Source organism: Spea bombifrons, chromosome 9, assembly GCF_027358695.1.
Source record: "Spea bombifrons isolate aSpeBom1 chromosome 9, aSpeBom1.2.pri, whole genome shotgun sequence".
Classification (NCBI taxonomy): Eukaryota; Metazoa; Chordata; class Amphibia; order Anura; family Pelobatidae; genus Spea; species Spea bombifrons.
In genome coordinates this window covers 26,936,757-26,958,731 of record NC_071095.1, presented here as the reverse complement: position 1 = coordinate 26,958,731, position 21,975 = coordinate 26,936,757, and the positions used below count along the sequence as shown (strand labels likewise).

Sequence of the window (21,975 nt, the reverse complement as noted above, 5' to 3'; positions counted from 1 at the left end):
TTTCGGAGTTTTTGGGGTTACCGGAACAGGAGAAGCAGCAGAGGCGATGGTCGACTGACACTCATGGAGGTGTTTACCGGCAAAAGTGCTTTGTCAGACCTCAAACCGACATAACTGGTTTGGTGAAGACGGGCAATTACAGAGGGAGCTTGCGACAGCTGCAAAGTTGTGTGATCAGGCCCTTCTATAGGGTGGCTCAGAGGGACCTGCTGAATTGCGATTAACCCCTTATACACAAAGAGCGCAAAATAATCTAAGATAATAAGGATTTGGCCTTTACTAACGGTCTGAAATGTCTCGGAGAACATCCATGGATTCTGTTCTTCAAGGTGGAGATGATACAGGGGTTCAGCAGGGCTACGCCGCGGTCAAATGACGTACGAAGACAGGCAAAGTCACAAATGCGCCGCTTTAAACTGTGAATCGTAACACTAAGTAGTGCTCTTATAAACTTCATGGAAAGACCAACGCAAGGGATACGCTGCCAAAATAGGTCTCCTGCGCCTTGTAAAAAAAAAAAAACAGGAGATAAATGGAAATTAGGAGGACAATGTTTAATTAGCAAAGAGATGAACATTTATCTCTAGATATAGACAAAATCCTTGCCAACCGATGGCAACGATGACGCGTATCTAAAGCAGATGGTAAATTGTTCTGACCCTTGGAGGCTATGCCACCCACCCAACCGTGAGAACGCGCATCGCAGTTTACTACCGCTTTTAACAGAATCCGAAGCATTCCTGTATTTCACGACATCGGATTTTATTAGCTGAGGAGAAAAAAACCCAAAAACAATATTCTTGCCGATAAAGCCAGAGAAAAACCTCATTAAATAAAGGAAAGAGCAATCATCTTCAGGTTTCGGATCCTGGTGGCATCGGTCGGAGACTTCTATGCACAGAAGCCTCGTAAAGCGCTGTCTGTATAAACGTACGTACATTCGTGCCACTCCACTAAAAGACATCAATACCTGCAGATGATTCATTATGGATTTTTTTCCCCCTTTCTAGCTGGATACAGATCTCCTTGAGAATAGATAATATGAAGCACTTAAGACGGGGCACAAAGGCATTTAGCTGACCATCTCTGGCAGCGGAGAAACATTATGTTACAGCTATTAAGGAACCAAAGCTCTCCTGCTCTGATTGAATTATTGAAAAGCAAGGAATTATTTATAAAGAACATACTAGGAGCGTACATGTTCCTGAGTTTAGAAGGAGCCACGGTAATGACCAAAGAGGGGGAGAAGAAAACTCCTGTCCAATGACATCATCAGGGTCAAGGCGGCCATGTTGTGCATTGACCGATTAAGTGCTGGTTGGTACCTGAGAGTAGGGGACACTGTTTAAAGGGTTAATGGGGAATTCCAACCACAGATGTTTTCATTACTGTGAGAATACATTTTTAACAATATTTAGACAGCCGCATATTAGCCATTTTGTTTAGCCAGAGTTCTAATAATGAGTCTATGATTGAACGGACTTCATTAGCATCGCCATAAAGCATCAGCTCAGTGTGGTGTTTGAGCCGGAAAAATCATCCCAAATATCACATGACTGACAACAATGGAGGCCTCCAGGTCTGCAGTTTATTGGAGCAACATTAGTTAAAACCAAGTTTAAAACAATGCCGACATAACTGTATACAGCCCGGGGGGGTTATTACTGTATACGGCCCTGGGGGGTTATTACTGTATACGGCCCTGGGGGGTTATTACTGTATACGGCCCTGGGGGGTTATTACTGTATACAGCGCTGCAGGGTTACCACTGCATACAGTGCTGGGGGTTATACTACTGTATACAGCCCTGGGGGGTTATTACTGTATACAGCCCGCGGGGTTACTATATACAGCCCGGGGGGTTATTACTATATACAGCCCTGGAGGGGGGTTATTACTGTATACGGCCCTGGGGGGTTATTACTGTATACAGCGCTGCAGGGTTACCACTGCATACAGTGCTGGGTGTTATACTACTGTATACAGCCCTGGGGGTTTATTATTGTATACTGCGGTGGGGGGGTTATTACTATATACGGCACTGGGTGTTATGCCCAAGAGGATACTTTTTCTGTATTTTCCCTTTAAACACAGAAAAAAAAGAATTACTCTAGAGCCGTGGGGCTCTTTTTTACACACTGTAGTCAAAGGGGACATACTGTAGGTGTATGGGAGGCAGCTTAGGTATAGGGGACATACTGTAGGTGTATGGGAGGCAGCTTAGGTATAGGGGACATACTGTAGGTGTATGGGAGGCAGCTTAGGTATAGGGGACATACTGTAGGTGTATGGGAGGCAGCTTAGGTATAGGGGACATACTGTAGGTGTATGGAAGGCAGCTTAGGTATAGGGGATATACTGTAGGCGTAGGGGAGGTAGTGTAGGCATAGGGGACGCAGTGTTTGTGTAGGGGAGGTATACAGGACGCAATGTAGGTATAGGGGAAAAGTAAACGAAGCGTGTTTGTATCAATTTAGTATAAAGCCATGGGTTAGATTTTCCCCGAGCTGCAAGCTTTTCAATGATCTGAGCCTTGAATGAAAAGCAGTGCGGATCAAAGTATATCAGCGCTGCTCATCTCAAATTTCCAACAAGATTTCAATTTCATTCTCTCCAAAAGCTGCAGTTATATTTGGCTTTATACGGGATCCGGATACTTTAGGGAATATTTTTTTCTTCCAATCTTAAATTGTTTTTTAACGAAGGCTGGAATAAGGAACCGCAACTGTGCCGGGAAGCCTGCCGAATAAGCCGGCTCTTTAACCGGTAATTCTATTAGGGAAGCAGGACCATTTAACACAGAGATTCCCCGCTGTACAAAAGGGCAGTAAAGACGCACTCGGACCGCTTTGCGAGGGGCTGGTAAGGCCGTAACTTAAACATGGTCCTTGGCTGAGGACACCATCTGCTCAGAAAGATATTAACCGGTTATCCAAAGCCAATCAAGGCCAGGTCTGGAGAAAAAAAAGAGATCCTTGGAAGAAAATGAGTCCTCTAACTCGAGACTATCCCGCCTCGTTCATAACTCTTTTATATATATATAAAATTCAAATGAAAAAGAGTGAATCATGTCATGAAAGACTAAATCTGTGTACAGCCGGAAAAAGAGTGAATTTACACGGCGTGATAAATATTCCACGGCTAGAGAACGGATTAGGGATTATCAAGAAACGGCTGGATGTATGAAGCCACCTTCCAGTTTCCAGTAGAGGTGGTAGAAGCCAATATAGTAAAGCGTTTTATAATGCATATGCTGTATGTATCCACACCTTTCATTATCAAACACCATAAACTGGAAACGTGATAACCCCCTAAATCCTACACCGATGTGCTGAGGGTGTAGAGTACGCTTTAGATTGACATTTTGATAACATTAACACTTTCAAATCAGTTTCCCTTCAGTTAAAGAATTTTCATTTTATTTCCTTTGTTATTTGCTTGAAACCAAACAGCTTTAGCCCCCCAACCACTAACGGGCTTTATAAATATCGGGGAAACCGATGCAATTTTTTCTTGTGTGCTAAACATCCTTTTGAGGATAAGTCGAGAAATCTACGTAGCACGTTCAGTAATGAAACATGTGTTACGTATTGAGGAGGATAAGAACTCTTTTGTGCGGCGATGCCGTGTGCATTAAGTGTCAGGGTTTGCGGGAGAACGCCGCGGCGTGTGAATGCCGTTTGGCAGAGTGATGGGAGCAGCCTGGTGGTCTGAGCACCTGTTGTTGATCTGACAGGTGTTTGAAGCAGCAGGAAGTCAAACAATCTGCCACGGCCGGGTCTAGGAGCGGATTCGAGAACGGATAGTCCCCCCCTCCTAACACTGCAAGTCACCCCCGAGCTGGGCTGGGGCGGGCACCAAAACCCTGTTATTACATAGGATCTGGGATCTTAAATCAACTGGATTCCATCTGATCATTACTGCTCGGACGTTACCAGGCTGTGACAGCTTGAACAGCTCTATATACTTATACCCTAAACGTGCTCAAAATCCCTCAGGATATAAAGTGTAAAATATACTCTTTTTAAAGCAGATCTGTCAAATTCTACATGTTATAGTTCTACGCACAACATAAAGCCATGGACAAATTATTGGAAAGCAGCATTATACACATAGTATAGTAAAGTATTATATACATAAGGTGGGTTTGTAATACATGTATACCACGGCAGCAACCATCTTAAAGTTCCAGCTCACAGGATCCGCATGATTATTCCTTCCCCGTAAAGTTATCTCTCACTATAAAGTTGCTGATTGGTTTGAGATTGGTTTGAGCAGTCCCTGAAAGGGTGGGTAGATGGGAAGAGAGAGTTCTGCTACATACTGCCACATATCTCAAGGTCAACTTTAAAAGCTAATTGGCCAAAGAGACATACACTAACCGCTATTTGATCCATGCATTGATAGGTGGATCTTTAAAGCCATGAGATATAGAACCTCACAAGAAACAGATGATAAACGCAGGTCCGGGTGGCTGCCGGGGGTCAAGGAATTACTGATATCAGCGAGTTTGCGGCCTTCAGACATCAGTGACTATTCTAAAAGCAGACAAGGAAACACTAAACTGTAAGCTCCTAAAGCAAGAATCTGATAACAGGTGTCTAGTCAGAGAACGTCGGGACACAGCTGCTGCAGAAGTTCACCGGACGACAATCATAAATTAACAATGTTTCTTAAAGATGTCAGAGTAGGGGCATAAGTCAGTCTAAGACTGTATTTTGCACATCCCACTAATACGAAGACTGTTACACACCGCCCCCACCAAAAAAAGTGTGGTCCAAGAACAAGACATGAGGACTTCAGTCGGTGCCCTTGAGCCTATAGGTCCTTCAAAATAAAGCTCAGAGTTTGAATCAGAATAATACACTTTACTAGTCACATATGACTGGTACAAGGGGCAGAGATGCTCATTTGGCACTTTAAAGGTTGAAAGAGGAGGTCCTCGTCTGCCCCAATTCACTTGGAGCCCTAGACCATAGATTGGGTTGTTATTTAGACAGTTCCCCAAGGGCTTCATCTCTCTGAGAAAGGGGCAGTAAACAATATTCTCCTCCATGGACCAGTTTGGGGGTCGACCATTCAATCTGAATCCTAGAGTCCAACCTTTGCCATGTGGCTGAATCACAAGCACAGGGCGTCCAGTCATGCCGCTGGTCTTTGGAATAGACTTAAATCTAATACAGATGATGTCGCAACACAAACACATCTACATACATGGTGCAAAAAAAGTTGTCTTTCTCCATACTCCGGGAAAACAAGCAGATTCCGCCCAACCACTGAATTAATTTGACGCCCCCACTCCAGTGAATCATTTTGCTTCAAATAACACTCAGGCTTATTTATAGATAGAGACCTGCATTGTATGTGTTAACTAAGTATCTCTCTAGTCGTTTCTCTAGTCCGTAGGAATCTTGGGAGATGTAGTTCCACATCAGCTGGAGAGAGCGGTTCTTCTAATAATAATCGGGTGGTTACAAACATTTTCACTTTACTGCCTGCAGCAGGATATCTTTAGCTATTATAGTTAGAAAATGAGACTGCCGTCTTAGTTAACTCCTCCCCCAGCTGCCTCTACTGAAAGCAGGAAGCATTCTTCAGTTTGCTCCTTGAGCATGCTCATGATCATGGCTGCTGCTTAAATGACTCAAGTGGGAGGGCTACTGAGCATGTGCAGGGACATACTAATACTTCCTAGTTTCGATAAAAGCAGCCAGAGAGAAGATACAGACGTTTAATTTAGTACAGCACCGATTTGGATGCCAACAAATGGCTAATGTCTAGTGATGATCTGGGCCTTCTATCCTCCTTCTCGTGTTAAATTCACCTATGGAGGAGATTTCCAGGAAACCAGATAATTGTGATGCAGAAGGAAGAGGGCACAATGACCCTGCTGTGTTAACAAGGGTAGACAGGTGACCAATAACTCTGGACATACTCAGAGCAGCCTCGTAGACTACAGGCAGGCACGAGAATACAATGGGGAGGAATGATGTCATTATGGGACAAGATGTCACCGGGCTGATGGAATTTGGCCAAGCAGCTGCTCCCACTGTGGGACCTGACAGGACCAGCAGTCAAAATGCATTGTACCGAATGTTCTTTTTCGCTACAAAATCAGATGCTTACAAGCATTACTATGTAAACCATCTTTTATAACGTTCCTTTTTACCTCTCTGCCTTTTTCGTATTGAAAGAGTCCATTGAAATTAACCCCTGTATTGTCCTAAATCCGAACAAAATATTATCTGATGGATTCTACCGGCAGCAAAGCTGATTTATTACAGTGAAGTCCTTGCTATGGCTCGTTTAGTTACGTCTGTAAAGTCTCCTGTCCCTTGTGCTAGGTGACGTGATGCATGGACAAGCAGGACATAGACCACAAGGGCATGGATTTCTTAAAATAATGTAAAAAATAAAGAGGAGGTATCTGCTCCTTTTCATGCATTCAGAGTTGAAACGAGTAAAAGGGGTTAAACAAGCCTCTTCTCCCTGGATCGATGCCTGTCTCTTGCCGTAAAAGCTAGCAGTTAATCTGATTACTGTTAGCCGATAGCCGCCAGCAAGGCCGAGAGGCGGCGTGGGGTCCCACAAATTCGGGCAACAAGATACAACTGCCTTGTGATCTTTGTACCCTATGCCACTATTTCCAAATCCCGAAGGTTGTGCTGTAACAATGAATATATGATTCATACAGTGTTGACACCCATCCTTTCCCAACAACTCCTCTCCCGGATGTAAATAAGCCTCGTTCTGTCGTGTGGCTGCTTCCTTTATGAGTTGGGCTGGTGGATGGGGAGCAGTGCATTATGGGACCATATATTATGGTGAACTCACAACATTTTGTGTCACGTATTGCAAAATCGGTTTTCATTTTTATTTGCTTACCAACAACCTTGGACCGACTGTGATTACCAACTTGAAACTGTTTTACCCCAGGTTTGCAGGCATCTTCAAATACCAAAACTTTTTGTGCCATTTTATATTGAGCTGTACGGCCATACCTCTTTCTGGCTCCTAGGCTCGTCCGACTCCTACCCTTGTACCCTAATTTGTCCAGCCTGGCTCTAGGATGATCTTAATGAACCTTCTTCTCAGTATCCTCTGGGCTCTCAGCACTCAATGCAGGGCGAAAGGACATCATAATACAAGATCTGCCTCCCTCTTGCAATGAATCACCAGAGCCATCACTGATAATGACTAGGTCTACAAAATAATTAATAAAGAAATACATTACAAAAGGAGTAGGGTGTGTATGAGTGCCTCTTTTGCTGCACCCCATGGGCAGTGCAGCAAAAACATACAAATTATTGCATGCGCAGCTCACAATTCACACTTTCAAATCCATCTGCCACTTAATACATGGAAGAAGCCACTACTGGGAAACACACCACTTACATATGTATACACCATGTGATCAAATTTCTGGTGGAATTTTTGTTAAACCCCAACTCTCATGTAAGCTCTCCTGCCAACTTCCTTTAGTGAATAAACCTCAAAGAGAAAGACATACGGCTGGGATTTCAGGCAATAATTTTCATTTCACTTTGATAACCCTGACCCATAGGCTGAGAAACAAGTGCCGATACAGAATCAGTCACAGACAGCTACAGCTCGACACTTTGCAGATGTTAATTGGAATTCCGGTGGTCAGTCAATGCATTAGCAGGGGTTCTCTGACTTTATGTGGATCAATATGTTTCACCCGCAAACCATCCTACCTTCATTACGTGATATGCAGAAAGTACAGACACAAGAGAGAGTGAAACATCTCCTTCACGATACATGGGTTATTCTGGAGACCACCTGGAAAGGTCCTACAACATTTCTAATGTTCTGATGGAATCTTCCATTAAAATTAACAATGGTTTGCTATCAATAGGTGGCTTCATTGCATCTGCAGACCCCTGTATTAAACATAAAGAGATCATGGAAAATCTATTTGACCTCCTTAACCTTGGCCCTCGAATGTCACCAAGATAAGGGAGCTAGATATTCATGTCACATTAATATTTGAGGCATGTCCTGTCTGCTATGTATTTTGAATTATTCCTAGCCAAACGAGTTTTAATTCTGTGATTTGAATTCACAATATTAAAATTATCACTCATTTTGGTGCTCTGGAGACAGGAATTATGATCAGGTGACCCATTTTAGTTCTTCTTAAAGCATTGTCCTCCTTCCGTGACCTTGGACAATTTTGTAAGGCTCAGTCTTATCCCTCAAGAAGGACATGACGTATTGAAGCTAGTGCCTCGAATGGAAGGCCGGAACGCAGAAAAAATAATGTGCCTCAGAATCCAGTTTGACTGAAGAAGTTCGAGGAATCTGATTATTGTGGAAAATATAGGGAAATAAATGGTAAAAAAAAAATGTATCGAGCCCAATAGCTGTGTGAGCAGCAATCAGCACTTGTCTGGATAACTCCTGCCTACAGCTATCCTGAAGGTCTGGTCTTTAAAGATAGCCGTCTCTCCTTCCTTCGGTGTTAGAGGAAACGTTACCACATCCAGCAGCCAAAAATACATCTCTCGAGTCTAATAAACCTTTTTCCCAGGATAAATAAAGCTAGAAAAAAAACATTGTTCTACATTTTTACAAAGTTACCAAAAATACCTGGATTTTGTTGACAGAAACGCAGAATTTATTTAGTACTATAGAAGCCACAATCTAAGGCTAAATAGATGATGGGATTGACCATGTCCAACCATTATTCTGTCTACATCCAGGAAAATGGGGCTTGCTACCAAAGCAATGATGAGGATACCATATTTGCCCTCGGCTCTGTGAGCTTCATGGGACACTTTGTTGACCTCGGCCAAGACTGGACAATCTAACCACTAATATTGTGGTTCTCATGTGGTTTTTGTATTCTGACGGTCATTAGTCTTTTCTCCACGTTTTAAATTATTTCATTGGCACAGAATCCCGATCATTTTCTGGATAATTTGATTGGCAGAAATAGTGTTAAGTAGGGTAGCGGTGTCTGGAAATCACTACAGCCTTATTATGCTGCTCCTACACAAGGAAACCATCAGAGACCAATTTGTTTGAGACCAACAAATAAACCTTCCTCCCACTCCGAGGGTCTCCAGGGGCCTACACCTAATTAAAGAAACCAAAAGAAAATGGCTTAAAATGAATCTGAGAAATTACTACTTTCTACAGAGTACCCAGTGGATAAACAGAAGCGTTTCCCAGCAGAAGTGGGCATATCTCCTCTTTGAGAAACGAAACCAGATGCGATCTTCGGATAACCCTAAGTACGAACGAACCAATGAAAATCCACTGCCATCTCTATGGTCTGAGGTCACATAAAGGCAGCAAAGAGGTCCATGCGCGTGTTTGATACATATTTACAGAAAACCTTAACATTCCAATCTGGTTGATTAATGAGAGACGTCCACACGACACTCACGGAGCATATCAGACGTGAAATTATTTAGGCGTTTTGAACAGGAATCCCCGACCTGTGAGATATATAATTATATGAGTCAACAAATCATATTTTTTTTTTCTTCCCCAGCGTTCGTTAACATCCCTGCATTCTGGCTGGTAAAGGAAATTAAACACCTAATTGCTACTAAACTTCCCCCACACCGTTCACATTTACGATGTTAACACTAATGATTGGGTATCACCAACTTAATTGCAAATTTGTATTTTTCTATTAATTATGTGCACAGCTAAACCTTCCATCAACAAAGCTTGCTCAGATCTCTCCCTGGGGTAACCCTGCGGCACCCATGGGCGTGCAGGCAACGCTGATTACCGAGACAATTGGAGAGCTGGAGATTATTTGCTCCCCTCAATGCCGGAGGGGAAGCACACCAAAGTAATTTCCCGGTAGAGCGAGGGTTAAATAGAGGAATCGGAAATATACACAGACCATCAAATACTGGATTCCATGATGTGCTCGCAATCGACCCCAAACACGGCTCGCTGACCTCTCTCAATCTGGTTCGAGTCTCTAGTTTTTCCCAAGGCTTTTAATTTTGGGGGGGCTGTCTACGAACAGGCTCTTCTTTGGCGATGTGTGACCCAGGTCCATTAGGACGCTGCCTATTCCACGCCGGGACATGAAGGAATGTTGGGAACTGACGAAGAGGAAGTTTCCCAGTGACTTCACGTGACCGATTTAAAAGGCCCTTATACAGCAGAGTTAAAACATTTTTCAAAAAAAAAACAGCAAACAACATTCTTTAAAGGTGCCTAATAGCTGGAGGTACTACATCTCGAGACTCATATCTGCCGCTGCCACCTCTACAAGGAAACAGACCCTTGAATCTACTCATCCCAGCCTTTAACTTGTTGCCTTTCATATCTGTCTCGGCTCAGTAATCTGTTAAATCTCTTTACAGGTCGGTGGTGGAGAGGGGGGAGATCTGTTATTGTACCATGCCCTCCATGCTCCCCAGAGCCTATAATATGAAATGATCTCTAAGAGACACGGCTTAGACTGCTGGGAATCGTAGCGGTGTTGATGTCGCATATCTTGCTGTACTATATTTTTTTTAATTTCTAAGATGGGGGATGGGAATAGTGGGGAATTTTTAACCTCTAACCGGCCCTTTTAAAAACTTACTTTACCAAGCCCAGGCAGTACATGGGTTAAACCTGTTATGCATTCACGGCAGGGAGATCTTCTACATAACAGAGATTAAGGAGCGAAGGGTCAAGTTCAGCTCTCCTCCCCACCCCTGCAAGACCTTCAAAGAGGATTTATGATCCATTATGGAAACAAAAAGAGATCAATCACACAGACAGACCATAAATGACATTGAGGGTGCAGGAATATTTAACTGTCCTGCCATAAATTCATATATCAGTAGCACATCTGTAAACAGATCAAACCAGAACCAGTGCTATGGGTTAATCACCGATTTCATGGTTTGATGATTGATGATTTCGAGGAGACACCGGACCTCATTGGAAACAACAAAACAACAAAGTGAAGCCTAGCAATCGCCAGGTACCACTGGGGTCGGTGACCAGAGACCCCTGGGGACCTCCTCCAATCCGAGATCCCTAATAAATCTCACGGCATCCACGGTCTGAATTTGGATCATGTTTGTTCCTTCCATTGACCCCACATCATTCGCAATAGAAACCAATTTTTGGACTAAAAACTCCCACTATACTCAGCCAAAGTTGCAGTCCACAGCACCCAGAGCTCCAGAAGACCACCAGAAGTCAACACTTAGAACGTAAGTTTTTTTTTCAAAAAAACGAAAAGCAACATTTTAGCCAAGTATTTCGATCCACGCTTAGATCCCCGTTCCATGTTAAGATTATCGAGACGGTGCTGGCGTCAGACCGGGACCTTCGCTTAAACCCTTTACTTGCTGGCATACAGGATACGCAAATGGAATATAACACATAAAAATACAGTAGAGTTACTCCATATAGGCAATAATGGAAGCACCAATAAGCCACGATGCCGATACTTGCGTAGAGCGATGGTGCTTGTGGCGACTTTCTTTCGCGGTAGCCCCTTCGAATGAAGTATGCGGCACTTTGGCAAAGAACATATAGTTTGTTTGTTTTTTAAACACCTGTCATAATGGGATTTATTCACATAACTACAAAAACATGTGTATAACATGACGGGCCGACAGGTGCTTAATATTCGCACTGAGATATATATTTCCATTGGTAAAAACGTATATATATTAGCTTCAAAAACTATACAAGACCTGTTACAAGTTAAATTTATTTAATATTCAAATTGCGTATGTTGACACAAGACGCTCTCACGAAATAAACACCGTGAAAAATGTATGTATATGTGAACTTAGACAGATGCAGACTTACTCCAAGAAGTCTTTTGATCAAAACGCCACCCAGCACTATATCCTCAACACACAGAAACATTATAAAAGCCCCAAGGACAGAAGTGAACAGATGTTGCACCTCATGAGGTGCGGGGTCTGCTGATGACACGGTATCAGCGTGCAGAATAACGCCACATGGAGACAATTTTACTACCAAGACTCCTAGGTGTGGGGTTTTAATGGGTTAAAGTCCGTCACTTGTCAACAACAGAAAAAGTAAATAAGTGCGAATGCGAGTAAAGAAAATGGAACTAAAGGGCGAGGTACATACGCGCCCCACAAATTCTATATATTATATATATACGCAGATACATTTCTTCTGCTTCCTCACTAGATCCATACACACAATATCCATACTATGTGACCTTCCCCGCCAGCGAGATCCCAGTCCTAAAGACGTTAAGCTTTCTCGATCGCCTTCCAGATGCCGGAATACACATGCAAAGCCTTCAGTGACCCCTAAAATATCGCAATAACCCCGACATACTGCCATTCTTTCCACCGACAGTCGGGGGGGGCGCAAGCTAATTCAGAAGTCAAGAAAGTGATCATGTGGCAGAAATGCCACGGGGCTGTGCATTCCTACAGGCAGAGGCTTACACCGTAACCCACTCCGGTACCGACGGGGGTTAAAAACTTAAAAAAGGGAAAAATTAAAAACAAAAACACAATCCGTTTCCCACCCCTTCAACTCCTCATCTGCTCTCCCTGCCGGGGCCCCTGGTTCTACTTCGAATCGGTGACACCCAGACCGATGTTGTTGTGATTACGGTGGCCCCTATTTCTCTGGCACGCAGCGGCAGGATGCAAGGGGGGCTCAAAGGTTCAAAACCCTTTGAGGGCTTTAAAGAGACGGGTTTGGTATCACATAAAGGGTATCAATTTAGGGACCAATCACTTGAACAAATCAGTGCCTCCCCACAGAGGGCCTATAACAACCCTTACGGCACATAAACATTAGATCGTAAGCTCTGACGATCAGGACCTTATCTTAATTTCACAAAGCCTGCATTTTTGCCTCCCCCCAAATATACAACACTACTGATCACGTTGGTTCTGTAGAAATGAAGCATAATAAGATTATTTCTGCACATACTGGATCTGCCACTGACAGCTCAGTGGGGAGGGTAGGGGTAATCATGGTGGGAACTGTTCTACTTACGAGCAGTGGCTTCCAAGGCTCTGCAAAGGCTTCTGCCCTCCCTTGTGCTCCTGGAGGGGGCTTCTGTACCTCTTTCCCCCCAAAAAAATAAGGCTTAAAGGCCAGCCGTGCCCACTCTCTGTGTATCCCTCTGCTTCCTCCTCAATGTCTTCCTTCCTTTTCCTCCCCCCTTTGCTACAATGTAACTCAAAAAAAAAACCACATACAACGTATCTAATGCTCAGGGTGCCAGATGATGGGCGTAGCAGGCAAGCCAATGGCGAGGCAGGGCAAAGTGACAGCCAGCCAATGGGATGCAGGAGGAGGGACAGCACTGCACTGTCAAGGTTAGGTTGTGGTGCTCGGACTGGGTTGCAGTGTGTTGCTGTGAATCCCTCCGCCTGGATGGCTGCCACAGTTAACTCTTTTTGCTGCCTGTCAGGGGCTGGCAAAAGGGAATGTAGCCAAGGGTTTTTGAGAACTAAGGGGTTAAACACACACATGCATATATCAGATATATATTATATATGTAATTACATGCAACATACTAATTATATATATATATATATATATATATATACACACACACACACACACACACACATATTTTGCATGAAAGATTAAAATATATATATAAAAGCTATATATATTAGTTGTATATGTATATATATATATGTATATATAAATATATACATATAAATATATACATATGTACACACACATTTATATTTATGTATATAGCATGACAGATTAAAATGTCCGCTATAAATATAAAAAACAAATACATTAGATATGTATATCTACTATATATTTGTGTGTATATATATATATATATATATATATATATATATAAAAAGATTAGAATTCTGTGTTAACCATTTCAGGTCCACTTATCACTGATTAAGTAGTTTGAAAGTAATGCCCAATATAAGAAATGTATATAGTTTTTTTCCCAATTAAATTTCAAGTCAACCCTCCCCAAATAAAATAAGAATTACAAACATCTTTTGAATCCCTGAATTCAAAGTTGAAATAGTTACTGTAACAAAATATAGGTAAAGTGAAACAAAATCAGCATCAAGTTTTCATTTTTTTCGACAAATTCAAAGTCTTTCAAACATCACGCAGAGAAAAGTTCTATGAAACACAATGAGTATTAATTACGATTAATCACAGTGTTTTCATAAAAGAAACCAACCCTGGAATTCATGGACATCAAATCTAAACGGGAATATTAAAACTATATTACACAAAAATAATGTAAAAAGTTATTCTTAGACTAGAACAAATAGAACACCGATGGAACAGTCCGGCCGACCGGACCATTCCGTTGGTTGTTAAGAATATTTGCAAAATTTATTTTTATAGTGTTGTAAAATCACTCGTAATATAGCATTGAGGAATGTTCCAAAGGTTTGCAAAATGTTGCCATACTGGACAATGGCGGGTGAAAGTGTGACAGAGTGTATGGTATGGTCCGTTATGGACTATACCATATCCTAGGCTTAGTCCTGTTCTTCAGATTCCAACAAACAAAATTGTCGTTCCAAAAATAAAGAGGCCTACTACTCAGCCAATAAGCATCTTCGATGCATAATTGGTGTCGGCAGAGAAGATCCAATTGGCCAATAAAGTCTGTTAAGTTTGGATCACTTTTTCTTATTAAGTCTTGAAGATAGCTTTTTATGCATGCGCCAAGCATTCATGAATTCCTTTACTGTGTGTGTAGTGTAGTGAATGCAAGTCAACGGCCACCCCACCGAGACCTAATCGTCTGCCCGGGATAATTTTTTTAAATAATTTATAATTCTATACCACACTTCAGACTATGCAGGTGCCTTCTGGGCCACCCAACATTTCCACCATCGATTTAATTATACAGATTACAGGGTGTTTGGGGGCCAAAGTTGGAAACCGGCTACAATCTCACATACATTTTGGTTCAGAACCAAAAGATTAAAATATTGATTTTGACAGATTTAACCCCCTCCATCACCACCTGTATCCCCACAAACCCAGGCTCCGTGTGACACGTATGAAGCCTCTGGGCCCCAGTGCCACCTACTGGTGTGTGGGAGGCGAGAAAATAATAATAATAATAATCTTTAAACAAGGAAATCACCTTGAATTAAGAAGCATCCCGTGGCATGGTAAGAATTAAACCCATGATTGCATTTACATACCCAACACGCAGCGATGCTTTGACAGGTGAGACTAAGTCTAGAAAAGTAAAAAAAATTCTATGTGCCCACTTATATATATATATATATATATATATATATATATATATATATATATATATATATATATATATACACACGTTATCTGTATATCCAACTATATACATTTTCAAGCTTTATTTATACAAATCCAACACGTTCAGGAGATAAGAGATAGAATGATATTTTGTGGAATGAAAATAAAATGTTTCTCTAATAAAGGAAGCGTCATCTGAAATAAACTTGTTTTCTCTGAGATATAAACATCAGGTTTATATATTGCAAGGAAAATACTGTGATAGGTGTTAAAAAATATGTAATATACAGAGGGGTTTCTAGCTGTATTATGTTTGTTAGAGCTTTTATAAGAGCTACATATTTTTATTTTTTTATTTTTCATAAATTTTCAGATTATTTTCTCGCCTTCCAGCCTTGTGTTTTTATACCCCCGTTATCTGTATGTTTGGGAACGGGGAGGGTGTCAATGACACTTCATGGTAATTATCAGCAGGTACAAGATTAATAACACCTTTCTCTACTCCTACTAGCTTTAGACTCAACACAACAGAAACCAAAATGAAGCCATTCCTCATCAAACATCGTTATTTGTGAAATTGTAGCCTTCGGCCATCCAGAAGCTCAGGTGTGACATAAGGTATTGAGACACACTATACCCCTACATTGTCCAATAACCATGGGCATATGTGTTTAAAAATATATATATATTTTTAAAATGTTGTCTTGTGTCCTCCAATATGACATCACTGTGCAACCCTGTATGCAAATTAACTAACCATGAAGCAAGTCATAATTTGCATAAGGCCCTGCAAGACATGTTTGGATTGGGATGTATAAAGGATGCATATATTTGAAGTATTAATGAATTTTGTGTGCATGCTGGCGTGGTACAAATATGTATCACTGGGGACTACTAGTGAAGTTTGTGCGCATGCTGGCACAGTATAAATATTTATCACTGGGAACTATTAGTGAATTTTGTGTGCATGCTGGCGCGGTAGAAATATTTATCACTGGGAACTATTAGTGAATTTCGTGTGCATGCTGGTATAGTAGAAATATTTATCACTGGGAACTATTAGTGAATTTCGTGTGCATGCTGGCACAGTAGAAATATTTATCACAGGGAACTATTAGTAAATTTTGTATGCATGCTGGAACACTATAAATATTTATCACTGGGAACTATTAGCGAAGTTTGTGTGCATGCTGGCACGGTAGAAATATTTATCACTGGGAACTATTCGTGAATTTTGTGTGCATGCTGGTATAGTAGAAATATGTATCACTGGGAACTATTCGTGAATTTTGTGCGCATGCTGGCACAGTAGAAATATTTATCACAGGGAACTATTAGTAAATTTTGTATGCATGCTGGAACACTATAAATATTTATCACTGGGAACTATTCATGAATTTTGTGCGCATGCTGGCACGGTAGAAATATTTATCACTGGGAACTATTCGTGAATTTTGTATGCATGCTGGAACACTATAAATATTTATCACTGGGAACTATTAGCGAAGTTTGTGTGCATGCTGGCACGGTAGAAATATTTATCACTGGGAACTATTCGTGAATTTTGTGTGCATGCTGGTATAGTAGAAATATGTATCACTGGGAACTATTCGTGAATTTTGTGCGCATGCTGGCACAGTAGAAATATTTATCACAGGGAACTATTAGTAAATTTTGTATGCATGCTGGAACACTATAAATATTTATCACTGGGAACTATTAGCGAAGTTTGTGTGCATGCTGGCACGGTAGAAATATTTATCACTGGGAACTATTCGTGAATTTTGTGTGCATGCTGGCACAGTAGAAATATTTATCACTGGGAACTATTCGTGAATTTTGTGTGCATGCTGGCACGGTAGAAATATGTATCACTGGGAACTATTCGTGAATTTTGTGTGCATGCTGGCACAGTAGAAATATGTATCACTGGGAACTGCTATATAATTTTGCCTGCATGCTGGTATGGGAGTATTTATTTGTCATGGTTACATTTGGTTTTCTCTTATTAACCTGTATTTGTAACGTCCTACTTTTAATTCTTATTGCTCTGCTTTTATGTTTATTTTCCGTGGAAATATAAACGCTTTGCTAGAAGCAGAATGTTTTTGCTGGTTTTCTTCATTTTTCATATGCTCTCAGAACATCTTGCCAGAGTCTCGTAAGAAGCCACGTGACGGCAAGGCAACCAGGCTTAGCAACGCCAGAGTGAGCTGGCAGAAATGTCAGCCTAATGGAACATATGCAAAAGGGAACTGTTACTGTTTCTCCACTTACCATAACTAAATTCATGTATTGATACTGCCTACAGTGTGTGCTTTTTAGTCCCCAATTTCTGTATTATCTCAAGGAGCTGAATCTGTAGCAAAAGATGGCAGAACTAGCATTTTCTAATTATTTTTTGTCTTTTTCTCCCTTTTCCTGTAAGTGGCATTTGTGCTTCTTGTTTTTTTTCCTTCCCAATGGGGCCGAGAGGCATGAATCACGGCCATGCAAGGCGGTAGATTTTATGAGCCGGGCACTTAAGTTTCTCCAGGACAACTGCCTCGGCACAGACTCATTCAAATGGTTCCATTCCCACCCGTGCCTGGTTTCTGGTTATGCGGTGGGGTTTTTCTCAAATATTTTCTGGCAGGGGCGAGGTGTTTACCCGGCAGTTTTTTTAGCAAAAGGTCAGTGTTATTCTTTTATTATTTTTTTTTCGACGCACAATGAATTTAAAAAAAAAACATCGGATCGCCGGGCTTGTTAAACAGGTTCCTAGATTACCTTGCATATCCTTCCTATAATCGAACAGGGTCACGTTTACTAATAAATAATTACTAGGTATTAAGAGGCACACGGAATCAGTATGTTGTATGACACAGAAAGTAAAAGGGACATCGAGAATTGGCTTCACACACTGGCTGGAAACGGCAAGCCCACTTAAGTTCCAAAAACTTAACAGAAATTCTATTTTTTTCCCCTTCATTTTTAAACTGAACAGGTGTGACACGTGACCTTTGGGGTAATCCCTTCTCGTGTCCCTGCAAGATCTCTTAAATCTGCTTTAGGTAAATAGCCTCTCCTAATTTTCATTTCGCCTGTGTAGCAGGCCTGAAAATTTAAAATACACTGTAAGATCAAAGAGGGTAGGAGTTTAAAGTGGTTTGGTTCTATCTTTCACTCTTGACGAGTTGATCACGATATATCCAGTGCCTGGTCACCCAGCCGTACCGTTGACATAATTCATAATTTTCCTACTTCCTAAAAGTTGAGAATTATAGTTTGGAAAGAAATGACTCCAGAATATAGCAACATCTGACAACGTCTCAACGATGCAACCATACGTCTAGATGTCCACCCTGGTTCCACACCAATATTATCATCTTCCTGACAGCAGGGCAGTCTCTGTGTTAGTTCCTAAGGAGCCATGAAGGCTGATTAACTCATTAAAATCCAGCATTCAATACACGAATACAGACAGAAGAAGAAAAAGTAGTGGGGAAATTACATCTGTAGTGGGGAAATTACATCTGTAGTGGGGAAATTAATGGAAACGAAGTTAAAGGAAAGGATTGTTGAACATCTGTAGTCACATGGGTTGCAAGATCAAAACCGAATCTTATTGATTTCTTTCATTGGGTGACTAAAGTAATTGATCAAGGTGGTGTAGTAGACATTGCGTATCTGGATTTCAGTGCGGCCTTTGACACTGTCCCACATAGAAGACTTATAAATAAACTGCAATCTCTGGGTTTAGATCCCAATGTTGTTGAATGGATCCGGCAACGGAGTGACAGACAACAGAGGGTTGTAGTGAGTGTAGTATATTCAGAACAAGGCCTTGTTACCATTGGGGTACCTCGGCGGTCTCTACTTGGACCCATTCTCTTTAATATTTTTATTAGTGATATTGCAGATGGTCTTGATGGAGAGGTATGGCTATTTGCTGACGACACAAAAACTTGCAACAGGGTTGATGTTCCTGGAGGAAGAAGCCAAATGGCAAATGATCTAGGTAAACTGGAAAAATGGTCAGAGCTGTGGAAACTGGCATTTAATGTGGATAAATGCAAAGTAATGCACCTGGGGCATAAAAACCCAAGGGCAGAGTATAGAATATTTGATACTGTCCTAACCTCAACGTGTGAGGAAAGGGATTTAGGGGTAATTATTTCTGAGGATTTAAAGGTAGGCAGACAATGCAGTAGAGCAGCAGGTAATGCGAGCAGAATGCTTGGTTGTATAGGGAGAGGTATTAGCAGTAGAAAGAGGGAAGTGCTCAAGCCGTTGTACTGGGGACTGCTGAGACCTCACTTGGAGTATTGTGTACAGTACTGGAGACCGGATCTCCAGAAGGATACAGAAATGTTGCAGAGAAGGGCTACTAAAAGGCTTCGTGGATTACAGGATAAACCTTACCAGGACAGGTTAAAGGATCTTAACCTATATAGCCTGGAAGAAAGACATTTAAATACTTAATGGGAATCAACAAGATAGAGGAAGAGAGTTTATTTAAAAGGAGAAATAAAACCACAACAAGAGGACATAGTCATAAGCTAGAGGGGCAAAGGTTTAATGGTAACATCAGAAAATATTACTTTACGGAAAGGGTAGTGGATGCATGGAATAGCCTTCCAGCAGAAGTGGTAGAAGTAAATACAGTAAAGGCACTTAAGCAATAAAGGCATAAGGCCGAGCTAGATATAGGATAAGGGCAGGTACTAAAGGAAAGTACTCAGAGGTTGGGCAGACTGGCTGGGCCTAATGGTTCTTATCTGTCGTCACTTTCTATGTTATTGGCAAAAAATCACTTAGTAGTTCACTAAAACTTGCAATTTCAACTCTCCGCTTTCACTATCTGTTATTATTTATTGTTTTATATAACGCCATCATATTCCGTAGCGCTGATTGTTATAAAGGACCTCCACAGCAGATCTTATCCTGCAGGAGCGCCTAAACCGCCTCAGTATAATTCATAGTTAATCTGGGAAGCGTTACTTACATTCAACTGATGGCAATATACATTGTGCAGGGCCAGTCCAGCCTCTATATAGCATGAGTAATAACGCGTGAATGGACACTTGTAATGCGTATCAGACCTGTTCTGGTGAAACTGCCACTTGTCTACAAAATAACCTGCAAACGCCTGCTTTAGTGAGTAGATCCTCACAATTTGGGCAATCTTTTTGAGTGATGCTTTTCAGTAAAATTATACATGGGCTGACGGTTGGAATAGCCAACAGTCAATATCTGTAAATTCTCATCCCAAAACACCACCTCTTTTCCCCATCAGCCTCTGAGGTTGTTGGTCTGGGCACGCTGTATTTGGGTAATGTGGGGCATTACAATGTTTCTATCCGGCTTGCCCGGGAGGTCCGTTAATATAAAGGGCGTGGCAACAGAACCCCAATGGAATTGGTGGAATCCGGGCGTCTGGCAGAGATTCCGCCCCATTCCACCCTCTGCTTGTTCCTGTCGTGTTCCAAGGATAGTACATTCGCTTGTTTTCTCTTTTACATGTTGTAGCACATTAGCAGTTAACTCTGTAGCTACAAAAGATACAAGTTACCAATAAACCTTTTAATATAATGTGTTTGGTGGCCTATATGGGTATAATATTCTCAATAAACCCCTTTTTGCTCTTTGTGGAAGCAGAGGGGATTTTTTTCTTAAAGAGGAAAATATTGTTGAAACCAAGATTTTAAATTTTGGGAGAAATTAAAAAATATTTTACATTCGGCAGTGAGAGCTTCCATGGGATGCACTGAGAACATTTCAACAGGAAATGACTGAGGGTGAATGAAGACTCTGGAGAAGATTTCCTAAGCGCTGATTTTACATTTTGGATGGCGTACAGATGCACTGTTGTAAAAAGAATTCCAATTTATATTGAACACATAAATATTTGAGAAAAAAGCCCCACTTGATTTACTTTTAAGAAGTAAAAGCATCGGAGGGGCGATTAAACACTATAAAAATAAAATATAGTTAGAGATTGTAATTCTTGTTTTAATTTAATCTCAGGACACGTTTTGTGGCACACTGTCCTGAAAGAAAAAAAATTGAATGCATCAATTGTGACATCATCAGAGGCAGAGCAGACTGCATCTTTCTGTGGATCATATGTGATGATGTCACAACCGGAATACTTCCATTGAGACATCATTGCTAGGCAGACTGAATTATCCTGTGAAGTCTCTTCATATCTCATTCTGCTCAGGACTGGGCAGGCGATAGCATCGACTATAACCTCTCGTTATTGTTCAAGTTCAAAGCCAAACATGCTTAGTTCATGTTCTTCCATTGCTCTGCTGCTAATCCTTGTAGTGTGCTGCAGAGCGGTGGCTTTATCCTCAATTACCCCGGCAGGCAAAGCTTCATTTCCACCTAGTGAAGTCACCTGCGACTTACACTGCAGCTGCCATGATCGTGTGCTGTCCTGCGTGGGAAACTCATCGTTTCACCTGCTGAAGATCCCGGTGGTCAGGCCTCCTAACAACACCTTCAACGTCCTTGATTTCAGGAGCAACCGGATCTCTGCAATTGAGAAAGGCGCCTGGGTTTCGTACCCACGGACCGAGACCTTGATACTGAGGCACAATCTGTTGGGACGAATCCACGCGGACGCATTTGAAGGACTTCAGCTATTGAGATTCCTGGATCTGTCCTGCAACAACATCAATGTGATCGAGCCGCGTGCGTTTGAGCCGGTCTCATTTCTGCGCCATCTGGATCTATCTGGCAATGTCATCAACCAGATCC

General features: G+C 41.6%; 1 protein-coding gene across 4 annotated transcripts in view; it reads right to left on the bottom strand.

The window, feature by feature from the left end:
• The window catches only part of MEF2D (myocyte enhancer factor 2D), a 65,818-nt gene extending 52,648 nt beyond the window's left edge, over positions 1-13,170 (bottom strand). For all 4 annotated transcript variants that reach the window (XM_053474567.1, XM_053474563.1, XM_053474566.1 and 1 more), the window contains exon 1: positions 12,994-13,170. The gene's annotated coding sequence lies outside the window, so the exon portion shown is untranslated. The remainder of the gene's footprint in view (positions 1-12,993) is intronic.
• Positions 13,171-21,975: the final 8,805 nt, after the last annotated feature.